Genomic DNA, 12544 nt, shown 5'->3' on the forward strand with positions numbered 1-12544 from the left:
CCTCTTGCAAGGGATGAAGGATGCTGAAGATGCCCAAATAATGCTGTGGATGCACAAAGGAGGTGAGGTGGTCCTGGTCACAGGGTGGACATTCCTTGAAGTCCTCTCGGTGCTGGCAGAAGCCCATTTGCTTCTGGCCTACTGGTCGCCCAGTATCGTGGTCACAGGCCAATCAATCCTGGGCAAATAACTCTTCCTTGTGATTCCAGCTGCACCTCAATGACACTTCTGGGCTCAGCAAACTCGGGTGCAACATTTTGTGTCGAGTATTGGTCCCTAGTGCTGCATCGTGGCGGTTTGCGGTGGCCTGAAGACTTTGGGTGCCAACTTGCCGGTTCCTCAGCTGTTGTGTGCCAGTGCTGTGTACGTGAGGTCAGCTCACTGACCCTTGAGCCTGTTGGTTTTGGCTGGACAATGGAGAAGGCTTCTTCTTGAGAAGAACACAGAAGGTGCAGTACCTCTCCTTTATTAGTCACCAGGTTTAGTAGGTACAGTTACCTCTGGTGCACTCTCTCTTTGCTGGTTCCATTCTCCAGCAGGTTAGCTCCTCTTCGGTCCCCCTTCCAATCCAGTCCAGTCGAGATCTGAGTTCCGAGTGCCAATAGCCAATGGGCATCCGGGTTCCTGTCCTCCTGATGACCATCTTGCTATCCTAGGAGGCACCGTTAAGCCCACTTCCAAGATGACTGAACCTCTCTCTCAGGGACCAGAGCTCTCTAGCCCAACCCTGAGGTGTGGCTTCCAAGGGCACTTCACACCCGTAGAAAACCAGTTTGACTACTGGCTTCCCCTTCCCGGGTGCAGGTTCCAACCTGTCTACCTAAACAATAGAGCATGCCCAATTGTTCCCCATTTGCCCTTCGAAGGCTGCTTCGACTTTGAAGCTTGCCTTTTGGTATAATACTTGTTGGAAGCTTGCTCTCTATATAGTGTACCAAATGAGTGAGATGGGGCAAAGAGTCCTGGTATCCCCTATTAGTGTACATGGGCTTACTTTAACAATCCCAGGGTGCTCTGTTTGTTGTACTGTGGTTAAGCAGCCTTGGGCTTATCATAGGGGAGTGATAGGCATTTGTTGCATATACAGAGTAAATAAATTACACACTCAAGAAGGAAATCCAACACCAATTTATAAGAATACCATAGATTTTAAAAATCTATTTAGACACCAAGAGTTTCTAGATCAGGTAAGCACTTTTCAAGTTAGAATTTTCAGAAACACAGAAAATACAGATGTCAGATTTGAGGTATGAACGTACACTGCATAGGGGCACAATAGCAAATGACTTACAGGACTGTTTTTCTGTACTTAAGGTAAGTAGGTGCCAAGGTCCAAGAAAGCACCAAGAGTTCAGGTTTACCTGCTCTGTGGGGTCCGGGTACAGAGGTGCTTTCAGCATTGGTAGCCCTGAACGCTACACGTGGAAGTCAATAGGGAACAGTGCCTGCAAAGAAAGACTGCAAGGGGGGGGACCAGTCCGGCAGAACCCAGTGGACACGGGTTGGGGTGCTCGGGTTCATAGGTGTTTTGTCCAGCTGGTCAGTGAGTTTGAGGCTCTCGCATTTCTTGGCGCATCTGCAGAAGAGGTAGAGGAAATACAGCAAGATGACTTCTGGTGTGTAGCTGGCCTCTTTTGGAGTCCCTTGTCGTGCAGGTCGATTTGGCTGGGGTAGTTTTCAAGCTGAGTATAAACAAACCTTAGTGCTTGCACCAGGCACGTGTACGCTGGGAATTGGTGCAGGTTGCGGCCAGGGTCTCGAAGACTGGATGGATCGATGGGGCAGACCTCCTTCACGCTCACTGACCTCCTCCTGTGTTGATGCTGCGTTGATGTTTCCGGTGGTCAGCAAATCGGTGATTGGTGGCTGCAGGGAAGTGACTCCTCCACTTCTAGGGAGATGCTAGCTGGTTGGCAAAATGCTGGCAGCCCTATAAGGCTTTTGGAGGATGTACAGTTGCAGGGCAAGTCGGGCCTTTGCAACTGTCAAGACAGGAGCAGGCAGGCAGGTTTTGGTGCCAAGTCCACAGCTAGTCCATGCTTCAGCTAGTCTTTGTCCTTCTTCTTTAGTCAGGCAAATCTGTTTACCTGGTGTCAGGTGACAAACCAAATACTCAATCTGAAAGAGACACGTTGGTGATAGATTGTTTACCTTAGAATATACTCAGGCATCAGACTGGATCCAGAAAGTTTTCGTCAGCAATACCCCTGCGCATCAGTAGGCGTTGTCGTACGGCTCTGCGTACGTCTTTGGCGTTGTAGTCGCGAGATGACGTCGCTGGAGCTACTTAGATGCGCTCACGGGTGCTTACGTCCGTTCTTTCTTTTTCTGCGCCAGCAAGCGCAGATCCGGAGAGAGCGGTACCCCCAGTCACTTTTTGATTGAGTTTTTTTGGGACTTTTGGCTCTGTTTTTGGAGTACTTATACTGTAGGGATGCCTGATTTTAAGTCTTGCGCGGTCTGTCCCCGCACGATGTCGGTGACTGACCCGCATCGTGAGTGTCTCCACTGCCTGGGGCGCGACCATGATTGCTCCCACTGCCAGGCCATGTCCCCGAAAACTTTGCGGGAGCGGTCCAGAAAGTGGCTAGAGGCTCGGGAGTCTGCTCCGCGCCGTTCCAGGTCCCGGTCCCATGGGCGGTCAAGGGACCGGCCACGGAGCCATCACCACCATTCGAAGTCTTCGCACTTGGAGTCAGGTAAGGCGAAGGACAAAAAGTCAAAGAAGCGCCTTCGCCTTCCCCTCATGGCTGAAGGTGCAGGTGGCAACGCCCCTGCGGCTCCAGCGGAGCCTCCGCAGTTGGCGATGGCCTACCCACCCTTTCCGGGTCCATCAGCCACTCAGGCCCAGCTGCAGGAGTTCCCGTCAGCAATGGCACGTGTCTTTGGACCGTCCTGCCGTGCCAGTGTGCTTTCGAGCCCTGTGGGCCCGATTGGGGATCCTTGGTCTTCGACGTCGCCGGCTCCGGCCTTGACGCAGAGAGACCCCCATGGATCCCCGTCCATGTCGGTTGGCCCTGTAGGACCTCCACAGATATTGACGGCGCCAACGCCATCCCTGGCCTTCTCCTCGACGTGGAGCGGGTGCCGGAAGGGTGTCGACCGAAGCCGATTCAGACACCATTTGGGAATTTCTTTCCCTTTGTTCACCGAACTCCTTATGTTCCACCTGTTCAGCAGGCTGTAGAGGACTAGGAGGGGTCTGAGGACCCTCTCGCAACACAATGCGAGTTAGACCCGAACTGGGATGAGGAGGGTGGTTCATACTCTATGGTGTTGCGTAGGGCAGTCGAGGCCCTCCACCTTGAGCTCCCTACCGTGGCCGTCTGGACTAAGCTCCTGACAGAGGTGCTTCGGCCAGCGTAGTCTTCTACGGAGCCGCTGCTGCCCTTTAACGACGCACTCTCAGACCTTCTTTTGGGCACCTGGTCCAGGCCCAACACAGGGGCTCCTGTGGACAAGAACATGGCCCGACGACATCGCCCAGCCCCGGGCGACCCCGTTTTCCTCTCCCACCACCCTACCCCTGAGAGCTTAGTTGTCCAAGCCATTGCGTCCTCAAGCGCGTTCCCTTCCGCACCTCTGGACAGGGAATCCAAGAAACTGGAGCAGTATGGGAAGAAGATTTTTTCTTCCGCCAGTTCAGGATTGCGGTCTGTCAACCTTGCATGTCTCTAGGGTCATTATTCCCATTCTGTGTGGATACGGTTGCGCAAGTGCTGCCTCAGAGTCTGGTGGAGGCTCGGACCATACTCTCCCAAGCTATTGCTGAGGGGAGAGATGCAGCCTAATTCACCATCCATTGTGGTCTTGAAACTGCTGACTCGCTGGGCAGGGCTTTTTCAACGACAGTGGCGTTACGTCGCCACGCCTGGCTGAGGACCACTGGCTTTTCTGAGGATGTCCAGAATACAAGGATGGACATACCCTTTGATGGCACTCGCCTGTTCGGCGATAAGGCAGATTGCTCGTTGAAAAGTTTTAAGGACTCACGGGCTACGGCCAAGTCCTTGGGCCTTTTGGCCACACGCACTTCTTCCGCTTCTGCTTTTCGCTCCTTATGTGGCCAAGAAAGGGGCGCCCAAGCACGTTCGTTTCAAAGCCACAAGCCTGCGCAGCAACAGTCTCAGTGCAGTTGTGGACGTGGGACCCGCAGAGGCTTCACGGGGCCAGTGTGCAGGTCAGTCCACCACCCCCCCTGCTGCCACTGCCTCCAAACCTTCCGAGTCTGGTGTTTCAGGTCCTCCAGATGCCAGTGGGTGGCAGGATTCGCCATCACCTCCACCACTGGCATACCATCACATCGGACAGGTGGGTCCTGCAGATTGTCTGATGGGGCTACACCCTCCCCTTCAAGACTACACCCCCAGCCATGCCACCTCAATATCACCACATGTCGGGGGATCACTTGGCACTTCTCCAGCAGGAGGTCACGGCCCTCTTGGTCAAGGGGGCAATCGAGAGCGTTCCGACGCCAGAAGTAGGTCGTGGTTGCTACTCCCACTACTTCTGTGTTCCAAAGAAGGACAAAGGCCTGCGTCCTATCTTAGACCTTCGGAACGTCAATCCCTTCCTCCGGAAGGAGAAGTTCAAGATGCTCTCGCTTGCTCAGGTCTTGTCTGCCCTCGACCCGCAAGACTAGATGGTAGCGTTGCACCTGCAGGACGCTTATTTTCATATCCCCATCCTGCCGGCCCACCGGCGTTACCTTCGATTCATGGTAGGGCAGGAGCATTTTCCGTTCACCGTGCTCCCCTTACAAGCTCCCCTCGGGTGTTCACAAAAGTGATGGCGGTGGTCGCAGCTCATCTGCGCAGACCAGGGGTTTGTCTTCCCCTATCTCGACAACTGGTTGTTGAAGGCGGGCTTGCCCCAAATAGTAGTCTCCCACCTCCAGACTACGGCCGACCTCCTGCATTTGCTGGGGTTCTCCATCAACGTACCGAAGTCGCACCTGATGCCTTCCCAAAAGCTCCTCTTCATCGGGGCGGTTCTGGACACAGCACAGTTTCCGGGGTTTCGGTCAGGCCGAACTTGAGGCTGCTGGGCCTCATGGCCTCCTGCATCCTGCTCTCCAACCATGCCAGATGGCGTATGCGGGCTCTGCAGTGGGACCTAAAGTTCCAGTGGGCTCAGCATCAGGGGAACCTGTCCGACTACGTCCAGATCTCGGAGGGCACGGCGCAACAATTGCAGTTGTGGCTCACGAATCCGCTTTGGGTCAGCGGCAGATCCCTCTCCCTTCCCCAACCGGAGCACACAGTGGTGACGGATGCGTCCCTCCTGTAATGGGGCGGCCACATGGGAGAGGCGGGGATCAGAGGCATCTGGTCTCCGGCGGAGTCCCGGCTCCATATCAACCTTCTGGAACTTCTGGAACTGAAGGCATTCCTTTCCTCTGTCAAGTGGTAGGTGGTGCAGGTGTTCAGACAACACCACCACCATGTGGTATTGCAACAAACAAGGCGGGGCTGGGGCGGGGTCGTGGACCCTATGTCAGGAGGCTCTTCGCCTCTGTACATGGCTGGAGCCTCATGGCATTTCGATGACGGTTCAACACCTGGCAGGTTCTTTGAACACCAGCGGGGACAAACTCAGCTGCTGGTGCCTGATGGATCAGGAATGGTGTCTTTACTCGGAGGTGGCGCAAGGTCTCTTTCGACAGTGGGGGGGGGGCCTTGGTTAGATCCATTTGCCACCGAAGAGAACGCGCAATGTCAGCTGTTCTGCGCATTGGAATTTTCTAGGCAGCACTCGCTCTGCAACGCTTTTGATCGCGAGTGGAGCTGCGATCTATTGTACGCCTTTCTGCCTATACCACTTCTACCCAGAGTGCTGAAGATTAAGAGCGAATGGGGCCAAGTCATTCTTGGGGTTCCGGACTGGGCTAGGAGAGTTTGGTATCCTGAGCTACTCAGTATGAGCATGGATCCCCCGATCCGACTGCCTCTTCGGGAGGATCTTCTGTCGCAGCAGCAGGGGACGGTCCTCCACCCAAACCTGTTCAGCCTCCACCTACATGCGTGGAGATTGAGCGGCGGCAGTTGATTCCTTTTCACTTGACTCCTGAAGTCTGTGATGTCATTCTGCCAGCAAGGCGTCCCTCCATTAAATCGGTATTCGATTGCAGGCGGAATAGATTTGTGGCATGGTGCACAGCAAAGGCTGTGGATCCCCTTTCTGTCCCTCTTTTAGAGGTCCTTTTGTTCCTTCTTTCTCTGGCTCGGCAGGGCTCTGCTCTAAGCACTATTAAGGGCTGCCTTTCTGCAACCTCGGCCTTTCTCAGGCTCTCTGATCAGCCCTCTTTTCAAGTCTCCTTTTAATAGATTTCTCAAAGGCATTACTCACCTTTTCCCTCCTATTCCGTTTGTGATGCCGCAGTGGGACTTGAATCTGGTTCTTACTTTTCTGATGTGCGCTCCTTTTGAACCGCTTCACAACTGTCCTCTTCGTTTACTGACTTTAAAGACTGCTTTCCTGGTTGCCATCACGTCTGCTAGGGCGAGAGTGAGTGAGCTCCAGGCTCTTTCCTGTAAACCTCCTTTTCTGGCGGTTCATCTGGGCAAGGTTTTGCTTCTCACTCGTCCTTCCTTCATGCCTAAGGTTGTCACTGCCTTCCACATTTGGCAAACTATCACCTTGCCCACTTTCTTTCTGCTTCCACACCCTTCCAGAGAGGAAGAAAGGCTCCACCATATGGACCCAAAACGTGCGCTTTCATTCTATTTGAATCGCACACAACAGTTACGGGTGGATGACCAGCTCTTTGTTGGCTACGTGGACGCCAAGAAAGGCTGAGCTGTACGCAAGAGGACTATCTCCAGCAGGGTTGTCTTGTGTATCAAAACCTGTTATTGTCTGGCTAAAAAGGAACCTCCAGTGGTGTTGCGTGCCCATTCTACCAGGGCGACCGCAGCTACTCCTGCATTGGGACATGGTGTCCCCCTGCAAGACATCTGTCAGGCAGCCACTTGGGCCTAGCTGGACACTTTTACTAAGCATTATTGCCTTGACAGTCAAGTCCGGAGAGACGGCTTCTTTGGCCGTTCTGTTCTGTGACTTTCTGGTGTGATCTTTGTTTGCAGACCCACTGTGAGAAGTTGGCCTGGCATATGATGTCCACTATGCTAGTGGGCACCTGATGGTAGGTTTAAAGTCAACCTTATAGAAAGCTATCCTAGTGGTAGCTGTGGAGAGCAGCCTTCAGGCTAAGACCTAGAGGCGAGTTAAGCAAGTTGTTTTAAGAGTATATAATCACTTGAATGACCAAGTGAAAGTACACCACACAAGTTATATATCAAATATATATATATATATATATTTATTCCTAATACAACCCGTCTGGTCTCTTTATGAGGTCAGAGGTAAAAGTACAATACAAGGAACTTAATTAGCATATGAAAAGTTGCACAATATACGGTATGCCCTAGGGACCTCACAAACCATATACTAAAATAGTGTTATAAGAACCACGTGAGTGTTAGAAAGCAGACCTAGGGCCTGTAGAACCGCTGGGGCAACCAGGAACCACCCAGTGTAGGGGCACAGGAGACCCACGGCGGACGCGTGCAGTGTCTAAACACAGCCCCGAATCACCATTGACTTTCTATGGAGAACAAACCGGTTACAATTTTAAAGATTAAGGGCACTTAAAGGTGAACTACGATGGAACCCTTTTAGACTAGGACACTTCGAGAGTCCAGACCCCCGGGAGCACGGGAGTACTCATCTTACCTCACCCAGAGAAGCCGGGTGCATAGGTGTCTTTTGGTGTAGAGTTTAGTCGTCGATTCTAATGGAGAGCTGCGAAGAAATGCTGCAGGCGACCAGAGGAAAAGTGTCCGGGTGGACCCAAGGGCGTATCTGTGATGTGAAGAACCTGAAAAATAAGGGGACAGAATCTGGGTCACTAGCCAGTGACCAGGATGGCGACAGAAAGATGCCAGCCGATGTTGGGTGTTTTCCGGTGAAAGAGTTGAAGCTTGACTCATAAGCCACGAGGACCAGGATTCGAGTTGTCCCACGAAGGATGTCGAGTGCTGCATCGTCAGAATCCTGATTGGACCCAATAAGCCTTGGCACCAGCAACCCACGCAAGATGACAAAATTGGCTTTGGTTCAGACATCAAGGTCTGAGGAACTCCTCCTTTGGAGGGGATTCAGAGCACATCTGGAGCAACAAAGAAAGCTCAAGAAACAAAGGATTGGCCTTCGTGGGGGCTCACTAGCCAACGGACTAGGAACCGCGAAAGAACCTCGAGCTGCGGTGAAGAAAGGGGACTCACGGGTCACTCGTGGAGTACTGGCCTCTGTACTTCAGTGCAAAAGGTGGTCGGGCAGGGGCTTCAAATACCCCAATGCACAACTTCTGGAAACCTCTGGAAGTAGGTGCATTTGCAAAAATGCAGGATGTCCAAGAGTTCTGGTCCCACGTCTCTCGTGTCAGCTACAGGTCTCAGCTCTGCTGGTAACTTGTGTCAGCTTCAGAGATGTCTGGAAGTCCGTGTCCTGTGTCGCAGATTCTTCAGGATCCGGCGGGAGCCTCGAAAATGCAGACCGGCAGAGATGCTTCTTTGGTGCCTGTTTAAACTGGGAGGTCACTCCTTGACCTCTGGGGAGATTCTTCAGTCTTCCAGTCAAAATGAAATGTCGAAGGTCCAAGATTTTTTCTTCAGAGTTTCGTCGAGGGTAATCTAAAGTCCTAGGGATTGGGTTCCTATACTTGTACTAAGTTTAGGGGTTGGGCTAACTCTAAGGTCCCACCTATAGGTGGACGTGGGGAGGGGGTGGTTACACCCCTTCCCTTTGTCCAGTTTCGCGCCAGAGCTGTGGCTGTGAGCCCCAGCAACTGGTTTGAACTGGGAAATGCATGGAGCACCTTGTGTGCCACGCCAGAACTGGCGGGTGGGGGGGGGGGGGGGGGGTTATTATTCCAAAGTGTTTGACACCTTACACAACATGTTTTGATAAAGCCAAACCAAAGTTACCATTAATCGCGAGGATTATAATGCATTTGAGAGTTTATGGTATGGCTATATCATAGAACAGCTATAAGGAGATATTTCTGAAAGCTGTAGAGGGGCTCAGCTCATGCTAGTGCACCCTCTCACACAAAACCAAGCTCTCTGCCTTCAGGATTGTCAAGGCCTGCCATAGGAGTGACTTATAGGTTAATATGTGTCTATATGTAAAGGTAGATATAGGTACACTATATATGTAAGTAAGGGGTGCTTACACCACCTTACCCAGGCTGCAAGTGCAGACCTGTGGTGTCAGTTTGGAAGTCTAACGAAGGGTGGTACAATGCATTCCCAAGCCCCTGGTACACCTCTGGGGTACCTATGCCCTGGGTACCTAAGGTACCATATACAGGGTCTCACAAAGGTGACCCAGTAGCCAATCTGATATAAACCTAAAGTACATGGTATCAATTTAGAGAGAGAACAGCTAGGCTGTGGTCCTGATTAGCAGGGCCACAGCCAGACTAAAGTCGAAAAACCAGTGAAACATCAAAAAGTGGGGGTAACCATAGGAAGCAGACCCTACTCTCCTACACCCACCACTGGGGTTGGTATTGCTGGGGTATCTCTTTCAGATGCACAAGTTACTTACTTGTGTAAAGATATATCTGTAAGAGAAAATAGTTAGTGATGGATTCCTTACCGCCCCACCCATCCTCCCCGTTCTGCGAACTGATTTCTAGGGTTAAGATCATTTCTTTTAGGGCCCTAGTTTCAATGCACCAGTGGTCAGTATCTTGCATGGCTCTGTGTTCCTGGCGTGTAAAGTCGTGTACAGAACTGACGTCCGTACGTGGGCCGTCTAAGTAGGTCCAGCGACGGCATCTCGGCGACGACGTATGCGGAGCCGTACGACGACACCTACCGGCGCGCATGGGTACTGCTGACTAACACTTTCCAGATCCAGTCTGACGCATGGGGATATGCTAAGGTAAGGAATTTATCACTAACTATTGTCTCTTGCAGATATATTGTTACACAAGTAAGTAACTTGTGCATTTAGTTGTGTTAAGGGGTCTGTAGGGTAGTAGCCAATGGGCTACTGACCCCTGTGGTCACTACACTTAAAAGACCACTTTCTGTGGGAAGTGGGTATAACCCTCTCCCAGAGTTCCTAATTTCACCACAACCAAGATGGTGTAATCCTTCTTTTTGTGTCCACTTCAGGTAGCCCACCTCAGTTGTGTGACGAGCCTGACAGTGTAACACGCCTACTGCACAAATAATTTCCTGCCTTTCCTTGTGCCAATTGGGCCTCAGGGCAGGGGGTTGCAACTCTCAGGTTCGGGCGAAAACGGGGTGGCGTTATCAAAAGTGGCAGGAGCTTTGAAGCAACTGTCCTTGGTATCGTAATCACTGAGGCGTAAACACCTTCCTCCAGAGGAGGCATTGTTTGTGGCCTCGGAGCGTGGGTTCTCAACTGCAGTTGTTCAGAAACTAGTCTGTTGTGGCAAGCTGTTCGATATCAGTCAGCCAGTGCACTAGATAATGGTAGGTTTTTCAGGGGGCACCTCCAAGTTCCATCTAGGTGTATGTCATAATAAATCTAGTACTGGCAACAGGACATATTTATTGAGACAAGGTGTTTGATACTTAACACTGTAGGCTTCAGTGGAGGCGTCATGTAGCAGGGTAACTCGTGATCACCAGTGCCCAGTACATATACTTAAGATGGCTTCATGTATTCATGTATTTCCCTATTTAGATGATTGGCTGATCAAGAATCGGGACCAAAGCAAAATGCCTAAAAAACACTCAAAATACAATCAATCAATTACAGGGATTGTGATTTACTATCGATGCAACAATATCCGATCTGCAACTGCTCCAAATACAACCTTCTCTCTGATGTATATTAAATTTAATCTCCGTGGCATCATACCCCAATCCACAAAGGGTTCTCAATCTCCAGAGCCAAGTGGATCTTTTTTAACCACATCATCGCTTAAGTCAAAATAGTTATGAGACTTCTAGGTATGATGGTGTCTTGTACAGCAATAGTCCCTCATGCAAGACTATATATGAGACCCCTACAAGAGTGCTTGGCATCACAATGGTCTCATGAGAAGGACAACGTCAAGGATCTAGTGTTGGTTTCATCCAACGTCCATCAGGGTGCTCATATGAAGGATATTGTGGATCAGGGACACTGGCCGACACAACAGACATTACACATAAGCATGTTAGAACTATTGACCATACAAATGGCTCTCAAAGAGTTCTTACCCACATAACAGGAAACTTATACAAACAGACAATATGACAGCAATCTACTACATTCAGAAACTAGAAGGGCCCCCACCATACAACTGTCACAGTTAGCGCAAAACATATGGAAATGGGCAATTAATCACAAACTTCACCTCCTAGCACAATACATCCCAGGGGTGGAGAACTCACTAGCAGACTTGTTTAGCAGGATGCAACAAGTGCAGACATGGGAAATTAACACTCATTTACTACATCAATACTTCCTAAGGTGTGGAACCCCGACAATTATTCTCTTCACCACTGCCAGGAACTTAAAATGCCAGAATGTCACATCCAGACAATCACACCCTCAATCCAAAGGGAATGCACTATGGATGAACTGGTCAGGGATAGTTGCTTACGCTTTTCCACCTGTCCCACTTATTCCTTACGTGGCCCGGAACTCAGACGGACTTCCTTAACCATGATATTGATAGTTCCAACTTGGCTCGACAGCCATGGTACATGACATTAACAGAGCTATCCCTAATACCTCACAAGAAGCTACCCAACTATCCAAACCTCCTTACTCACAGTGGGGGAAGAGTCAGACACCCAAATCCGCAACAACTAAATCTTGCAATCTGGCTCCTGAGGTCATAAAGTTTGGATACTTAAATTTACCGCCTGAATGCATGAACTTTTTAAACCAACCACAGGAGCATGCTGTGCCTCTAAATTGAAGTTTTGTTCACTACTGTTCTTCAAATAATGTTAATCCAGCAACACCAGCAGAACAACAGCTAATATGTTACTTATTACATCTACAAAAAGCAAATTTAGCATACTCTTCAATACGGCTACATTTAGCAGCTATTGCAGCTTACCTACAAAACAAATAACACCAATCCCTTTTCCGCATACATGTCTAATGGCTTTAATTAAGGGCTTAAAACAGGGTATTCCACTATGTACACCACCAGTGCCTACATGGAACCTAAATATTGTGTGACATTGTGACTCATGTGTCCACCTTTTAAACCATTACACAGATGTCAAATACAGTTCCTTATATCGAAGGTCACTTTCCTTTTGGGAATTACCTCCCTAAAAAGAGTTAATGAAATAAAAGCACTCACTATTGAGGAACTGTATTTTCAAGTATTTCAAGACAAAATGCGCTTACGCACAAACCCAAAATTTCTACCAAAAGGTCATCTCCCCTTTTCTCTTAAATCAAACTTTGGACTTATCCGCTTTCTTCCCAAATCCTGAAACTGTAGCAGAAAGAGCATTACATACACCAGAAGTTTTTTTTGCTTTTTCCAATTCAT

General features: G+C 50.1%; 1 protein-coding gene across 3 annotated transcripts in view; it reads left to right on the forward strand.

The window, feature by feature from the left end:
* Nucleotides 1–12544, forward strand: part of U2SURP (U2 snRNP associated SURP domain containing) — an 835376-nt gene that overhangs the window by 421005 nt on the left and 401827 nt on the right. The gene's annotated exons all lie outside the window — the stretch shown is intronic.

Source organism: Lissotriton vulgaris, chromosome 11 (assembly GCF_964263255.1).
Source record: "Lissotriton vulgaris chromosome 11, aLisVul1.2, whole genome shotgun sequence".
In the NCBI taxonomy this organism is placed as follows: Eukaryota; Metazoa; Chordata; class Amphibia; order Caudata; family Salamandridae; genus Lissotriton; species Lissotriton vulgaris.